The 7,933-nt window shown below is 39.0% G+C and overlaps 1 pseudogene; it reads left to right on the forward strand.

Annotated features, from left to right (window-relative positions):
- Positions 1 to 6,850: 6,850 nt before the first annotated feature.
- LOC148786880 (secreted RxLR effector protein 161 pseudogene) lies at positions 6,851 to 7,500 on the forward strand (annotated as a pseudogene).
- The last annotated feature ends 433 nt before the right edge of the window (positions 7,501 to 7,933 follow it).

Here is a 7,933-nt window from a genome sequence, read left to right on the forward strand (position 1 = left end):
TGACAATTTTGTTGAAATTGTAACATTGTTTATGGATAAAGTAAGTATTCATTATCTGGCAATTGTATTTGTTGTGCTCACTGATTATGTTTATAGGTTTAACATCACAACAAAGCCCAAAAACCAAATTGTACAACCTATGTAGTTGGGCTGCGCATTGGATGGTAGCCATGAAACCAACTTCTGAAGGTTAGGTTTGAAATGTTCCAAGTTGAGGACCTCGAGACTGGGCATCGAGAGTCCTATTGAGACTTGCACTAAAATTGCATTCATTGAATGAGTGTCGTGTTTGATCGGCGACAGACGTTAGACGTCTATGCAATGTTAGTGGGTGGTTGACAAGGTTGTCAAGAAGACTGAACTAACTTGCGGAAATTTATCATATGGAAGCCTGGGAGGCTTGGTCGGTATGACTAGATCTTCCTGGCTCCGATAGTACGGGATTAGTCCTTGGACTTGAGGAACCACGAAAGTTGCATGCATGTGATGGTTGTATCTTCGATTTGACAAAAGATGATTGTATCTTGGATGTGGTCATTACAAGACTTTTTCAGTGCAATTACAATATGTAGTGAGGGCGGTGGGTTCCAAGATAGAATCCATCACCTGCAGTATATGATAGTAGAGTCTCCTATGCGCTCTGAGATGGTTGCTACTCTTAGAGTCTGTGGTCACAGCGATTGGTTGAGTAGTTAGTGGTTTCCTACATCAATCAATAGAGCAAACGCATCTCGAGTTATCGAGCATAGTATCTAGTCCAGGATGGGACTGACGCCCAATTCCATGCCCTACACATAGATCAGGACACGGATGATGGAAGGACCGTACCCGTATGGAACTCAGGAGCCTAAATGTTCATGCCAACATTCACCTAGAATCTAGTGCCATGCACCGTTGCTAGACGGCCACCCATGCTGACGGAAATTTTCGATTAGTGGTTAATTGGAAATAAATTATTTAAATTATATTTAATTAATTATTGTGTTGGACACAAGCCCAAGTGTAGCTGAGGGTGAACCTAAAGAGTCATACACAAATCACTATGGAATTGGTGGAATTAATTTAGAATTAATTCAAAAAGAATTGAATTAATTTAATTAGATTAACTTAATTCAAGGAGAATATATATAAATTATTGGATCATTTATTTAGCAATCCATTTGATGGATGGCTCCAGAATTAATTAATTGGATTAACTTATTTTTGGGCTTAACACATTTAAATTAATTGGATTAGTTTATTAGGTTTGACTTAATTAATTAATTAGATCAATTAATTAGTATTTGGGCTTAGATTTATTTAATTGTGTGCATAATTAAAGTCCAAGCCCATTTGAGGGTGGTTGGAGCAAGTTAAGAAGAAGTTGAAACTCCACACCATGATGAACCTGATGGAGGAGTTATTTCATCATGGTTGGAGGTTATATGAATATGGTAGTATAGGTTGTCTTGGAGGCAAACTTAGTAGTTATTGAATTTTGAATTCAATTGTATGTGAGATACAAAACTACACACATATCCAATATAACCACCACAAAAGCCACAAATTTTCTCTCCAATTTCTCTAAAAAATATTCTCCTTTTAGTTCTATATTTAATTGGATTCAAATTTGAACACAAAACAATCCAAAAGAACTAAACAATAGTGTTGTGTTTGGAGTTGTTTTTCTTCTTGTTCTTTGTTCTATCTAGTAATAGAACAAGAACTTTACCTTTTTTATTTGTGGTGTAGACAACTTAGAGGAATTCTAGTTTGAATTCTCAAGTGAACGGAACGGGAGAACGTAAAGGGAACAACGCACGTTGCAGTTTTCTAAAGAAACAAAAGGTAAAGTTTCATATTATGTTTTTATATTTTTGGTTTCAACCTCTAGCCACATGTCTAGCATGTTTATATGGTTATTATAATGCTTTGACAAACAACGAACACCTGGAATTTCAAAGGGTGTTCCATTTGAACCGGTTTTAAATTTTTTATTTCACGCTTCCATCGCATTCTCGGGCCATACCGATTCTTTCAGTGCTATCAGAGTCAGGTTCGATGTTGTGGCTTTAGGATTAATATGTTATTATGTGTTGAGCATGAGCAACGTGTTTAATTTGCTTTTAGAAAGTATGTTTTATGGCTTTGAAGCATGGTTATATGTTTAGAAAATATGTATTAATTTTACTTTTAAATTATGGTTATCTATGTGATTTTTAAAAATTGGATTTTCTGTAAATGCATGATTTTATTTCAGTTTTTAATTCAAGAAATTAAAAGAAATATTCAAAAAATAGAGCACTACAGCCGTTGTTGCCCTACCGGCTGGTCATTGGCCCACAGGGCACGTGAGCAAGGATGGCGTACGTGCAGGTAGGGTGGTAGCGCAGGCGCACGCCCAGCGCATGCGTGTATCTGACAGCAGATGGTCATCTGTTGTTCCGAACGGCTGGGCCGTTTTGTGCCATTTTTTCAGAAAAATTGAATTTCCTAATATTTGCAATTTTTCTGAAATTATTGATTTTGGCTAATTTTAATTTTAATTAAATTAGATTTTTCTAAAATTAAATTGTTCCTTAAATTAATTTGGAAATGGTTTCCAAACAAACAAAAGGAAATTCGTACATTGGATGTATGGATGATATTCATTTTTTAATTGCATTATTAGTATGTTATTTTCTGAATTTAATTATGTTTTGTTTTGGTATTTGATATTGGATATCATTTGTTAAATACATGGATTGTATTTATTTGTTTAACATGTTTATATTTCATATAAATGTGTTAATTATTATTTATTGGATAAACAATGGGGATGATTACAAAGCCCATTGGCCGATGTATGGTTTATTTTTATGTTGGATGAGGCCTGCGTGCCTCTTTGTTTTAATTCCTTCTTTCGTTTTGTACTTCCCCCAACTTCTGATTGGTGTTTTCATTTTCAGTTGTTATGAATGTAGTTAGAAATGTGAGGTTTTATTTATTTTGAATAAATATAAGCTTCCAAGGAGATGAAGACCTAGGTCTGTTGGACGGAGCTCATGATGGAAGAAGAACAAAGAGGAAGGCCCATTAGAATGATAGTGGGTTATTATTTTGTAATAGTTAGGCTACACCCTAGATTGACCATAGACTCACTGGGGGCTCAGTGGGGCACTTAGGATTAGGCTTGTGATCATCCAACAGGAGCGTGCTAGGTTTATTTTTGCATGTGGTAAATATTTTGATTTTTGACGTTTATGTGTTTGGAATGCGTTTATACTCAATCATTAAAACTTTTTCATGCGAAATGTTATAATGATGAGGTCTCGGTCACAACTAACTTGAACTCTCAATTGGATGGTTCAAGTATATATTAGGCCCAAAATGGAATTAAATCAAATGGTTTGATAATTCCAAGCCTTCCATCGACGATAATGTAGTGTGGATGCTACTTCTACCCTTTTGTGGTCTCACGAGTCATGGCACATTTGGGATAGAAGAAAGCTACACTATTATTGTGAACAAATGGAATATGCTCCTATTTCCCTGTCTCACGAGTCGTGGGGGGCGATAGTTGAGATATTCATTTGGTTGATGGGTTGGGCCTAACGCTGAATAATGTGATTTGCTTGGAGTCCTCGGGATCACGTGAAGAGGCGAGGCAAAATATCTTTGGGATCTCATTGGATGAGAATGGTAATGGTTACCTCCCACAAAATTTTTTCCTTGTGAATCGTAAAAGCGGAACATGGAGAATTGTGTTTGTGTATCCCAAGCCCACTAGGAAATGATTCTCCGATACACCACTTGAGAGTGGTGGACTTTGGAATAAATAGTGGGAGCGGTTAATGACTAAAGACCAAGTCGTAACTTGTATTTAATGTTACAATCAATTTGCTAATTTTTGCTTTACATTTTGAATGTAGATGTCTAAGAATCCATTAACCATGATTTTGGAGATAAACAAATTTTATGGAACGAACTACAATGATTGGCTTAGAAATCTGAGGATTGTCCTCGATTTAAAGAATCAGACTTACATTCTAGATAAGTCTCTTCCTAGGACCTTGCCGGAGGGGTCCACATCTGAAGAACGTGTGACATTTTAAAGGTGGCACGAGGAAAACTAGAAGGTCCGCAGCATCGTACTGGCATTTATGACAAACGATATCTAGAAATAGTGCGATAGGCATGATGATTTCCCGTCGATAATGCTCCGCATGAAAGAGGTTTATGCGGTTTCGGATAGGCATATTAGATATGCCGACACAAAAGCATTTTTCGGTACCAAGATGATTGAGGGATCCTCTATGCAAGAGCATGGGATCAAGATGCTTTCCCTCGTTGAAAAGCTCGAGTATCTTCAAGTTGGGCTTGATAATGACACGTACATTGACATGATCCTCCAGTCACTTCCCTCTTATGACCCTTTTGTCGTAAACTACAACATGAATGGGCTTCAAAAGACCATAAACGAGTTGATTAACATGTTGGTCCAATACGAGGCAACGACCAAAAAGTCTGCGCCGTCGGTTTTGGTAAGAGAAGTTTCGACCTCTAAAGCGAAAGGTAAGGGGACCAGACACTAGAAAAGGAAGAAGGGTAAGACAAATGCCGCTGCAAGCGCTTTGATCGCTCCTATTGCCTCGGTGGGGATGGGGAAAGGTAAAGGGAAGGTGGGTTCCAAGTTAATAAAGGCAAATGATATCTGTATGCATTCCTGGGAAAAGGGCCACTAGAAGAGGGAGTGTCCCAAGCTCCTCTCCAATGTAGGTACATTTGTTATTGAGGTTAACATAATAACTAACTCTGTTTCTTGGATATTAGATACTGGCTTTGGAGCTCATATCTACAATGATCTAAAAAAATTATTTTTATTTGATGAAGAATGGTTCTTCACATCTGCTAGGAAAACTTCATAAGAATCTTTATATTCTCCAACAGCATTATCTCGTCATGATTTCTCAAGACAAACGTAAACTGGAAAATCAAGAAAACGCACAGATTTAGCAGGCAAGGCTAGGTCACATCTCTCAAGATAGGATTGAAAGGTTGGTAGACTCAAAAAGTCTAGAGATAGATGATTTGGATCACCTACCAGCCTGCGAATCTTGTCTGAAAGGGAAAATGACCAAGAAGCCTTTTCTAGGACAAAGTACGCTTGCCAATGGTATGTTGGATTTGATCCATTCAGACGTCTGTAAGCCACTGAATACACAAGCCCGAGGTGGATTTTCCTACTTCATAACCTTTATCGATGATTACTCACGATATGATTATGTTTACTTAATAAGGTACAAGTCTGAGGCCTTTGAAAGGTTTAAAGAGTTCAGACTTGAAGTTGAAAATCAAACTGGTCGCAAAAAAACCCTTCGGTCGGACCGAGGTGGTGAGTATTTAATTGGCAAATTCTTAAATTACCTAAAAGAGAATGGAATTATCTCTGAGTGGGCTCCTCCTAGAACTCCACAACTTAACGGTGTCTCTAAAACGAGGAACCAAACCTTGTTGGACATGGTTCGGTCCATAATGAGTTTTGCCGAACTACCCTTATCCTTTTGGGGATATGCTCTTGAGACGACAGCCAAGTTGTTGAACATGGAGCCTTCTAATACCATGGCCCAGACGCCATATCAGATATGGCATGGCAAGCCTGCGTCCTATAACTACTTTAGAGTGTCGGGTAGCCCTGCATACGTCAAGACAGGTTCGTGGGTTATCCTAAGGAAACTGCGGGGTATTATTTCTATGATCCCTCCGAATAAAAGGTTTTTGTCTCGCGAAACGCAGTGTTCTTGGAAAAAGGTTTTCCAGCGGATACCCAACGTGAGGAATTGCTCCTTGAGGAATCCAGTAAGGCAATACCTCAAATGGATGTAGTGACATCATCTGCGCCTATAGTTCCCACTAACGATATTCTTGTCCTTCGAAGGTCAACCGGATTGTCCCAACAGCCTGAGAGGTATGGATTTTTGGGTTTTGACTGGTCAATTGGATAATGATCCAAAGACCTATTGAGAAGGGATGTCGGACATCAATTCGGGAAAATGGGTTGAGGCGATGAAATCGGAGATAGACTCTATGAGTTGAAAATAAGGTTTGGACGTTCGTAGACCCACCCAAGGGTGTTAAACCTGTTAGGTGTAAATGGGTCTACAAACGTAAGCCTGGAGCTGACGGAGATGTTACTACCTTTAAGGCCAGGTTTGTACGAAAAGATATACTCAATGATCTGGGGTCGATTTTGAGGAAAACCTATTCGTCTGTAGCCATAGCCAAGTCCATTCAGATTATGCTCGCCATAGCTGCATGGTATGACTATGAAATATGACAGATGGACGTGAAAATGACTTTTCTTAATGGGTTCATTGAGGAAGACATCTATATGGATCAGCCAGAGAATTTCACATCTGTTGGAGAAGAGCAGAAGGTCTGCCACCTCCAGAAGTCCATCTATGGTCTCAAACAAGCTTCCCAAAGCTGGAATATCCATTTTGATGAGGTAATACGGGGTTATGATTTTATCAAGAACGACTTTGACCCTTGTGTATACAAGAAGGTCAGTGGGAGCTCAGTTGCGTTCCTAGTGCTTTATGTGGATGACATCTTCCTCATTGGTAATGATGTCAAAATGTTAGGTGACACTAAAGCATGGTTATCCACATAATTCTCCATGAAGGATTTGGGTCAGGCTTCCTACATCCTAGGCATCAAGATTATCAGGGATAGATCTAAAAGGATGTTAGGAATGACCCAGACCTCATATGTTGAGAAAGTCTTGAAGAGATTCAAGATGAAAAACTCCAAACGAGGATTCTTTCCTATGAGACATAGGGTTAAGCTGTCCAAGAAGCAGTCTCCTAAGACTGATGAGGAGCTTAGAAAAATGTTTGACATACCCTATGCTTCAGTTGTAGGTAGCATACAGTATGTTGTGCAGTGCACAAGGCCAGATATCGCTTTTGCTTTGAGCGTAACAAGCAAATATCAGGCATGTGCCGATGAGGCTCACTGGACTGTAGTCAAGACCATACTTAAGTACCTGAGAAGGACTAAAGATATGTTCTTGGTTTATGGTGGTGGAGAGTTAATTCTGGAAGGCTACAGCGACGCTAGCTTCAAGTCTGATGAGGATGATTCCATGTCTCAATCAAAGTTTGTATTCAGGCTGAATGGTGGTGTAGTGGCTTGGAAAAGATTCCAAGCAGGATACCACAGCAGAGTCCACCACTGAAGCTAACTACATAGCGGCTTCAAAAGCAACTAAGGAGGCGGTTTGGATGAAAAACTATATCCAAGACTTGGGTGTAGTGCCTAGCATTGCCGAACTAGTGGTTATCTTCTATGATAACAATGGGGCTATAGCGCAAGTGAAGGAAACCAAGATCTTATCACAAATCCAAACATATTCTTAGACGCTACCATCTGCTTACAGAGATGATGGGAAGAGGTGACGTTCGGATGGACCGAGTCATATCAGCAGAAAATATAGCTAATCCATTGACCAAGCCGGTGTCGCAGATTGCTCATGCTTAGCATCGTGGAAAGATAGGTTTGAGAATGATGAGTGATTGGCTTTAAGGTCAACTGGGAGTAGAATAGGTGACCCGAAAAACCAATTGGATTAGCCTTTATGTAATCTGTTCTGACAATTTCAGTATAATTGTAACATTTTTTATGAATAAAGTGAGTATTCATTATTTGGAAATTGTATTTATTGTACTCACTGATTATATTTATAGGCTTAAAATCACGAAAAAGCCCACAAACCAAATTGTAAAACCTATGTAGTTGGGCTGCGTATTGGATGGTAGCCATGAAACCAACTTCTGAAGGTTAGGCTTGAAATGTTCCAAGTCGAGGACCTCGAGACTAGGCATTGAGAGTCCTATTGAGACTTGCACTAAAATTCTATTCATTGGATGAGTGTCGTGTTTCATCAGTGACAAACGTTGGACGTCTATGCAAT

Source organism: Sesamum indicum, linkage group LG9 (assembly GCF_026168435.1).
Source record: "Sesamum indicum cultivar Baizhima isolate 11 linkage group LG9, ASM2616843v1, whole genome shotgun sequence".
Classification (NCBI taxonomy): domain Eukaryota; kingdom Viridiplantae; phylum Streptophyta; class Magnoliopsida; order Lamiales; family Pedaliaceae; genus Sesamum; species Sesamum indicum.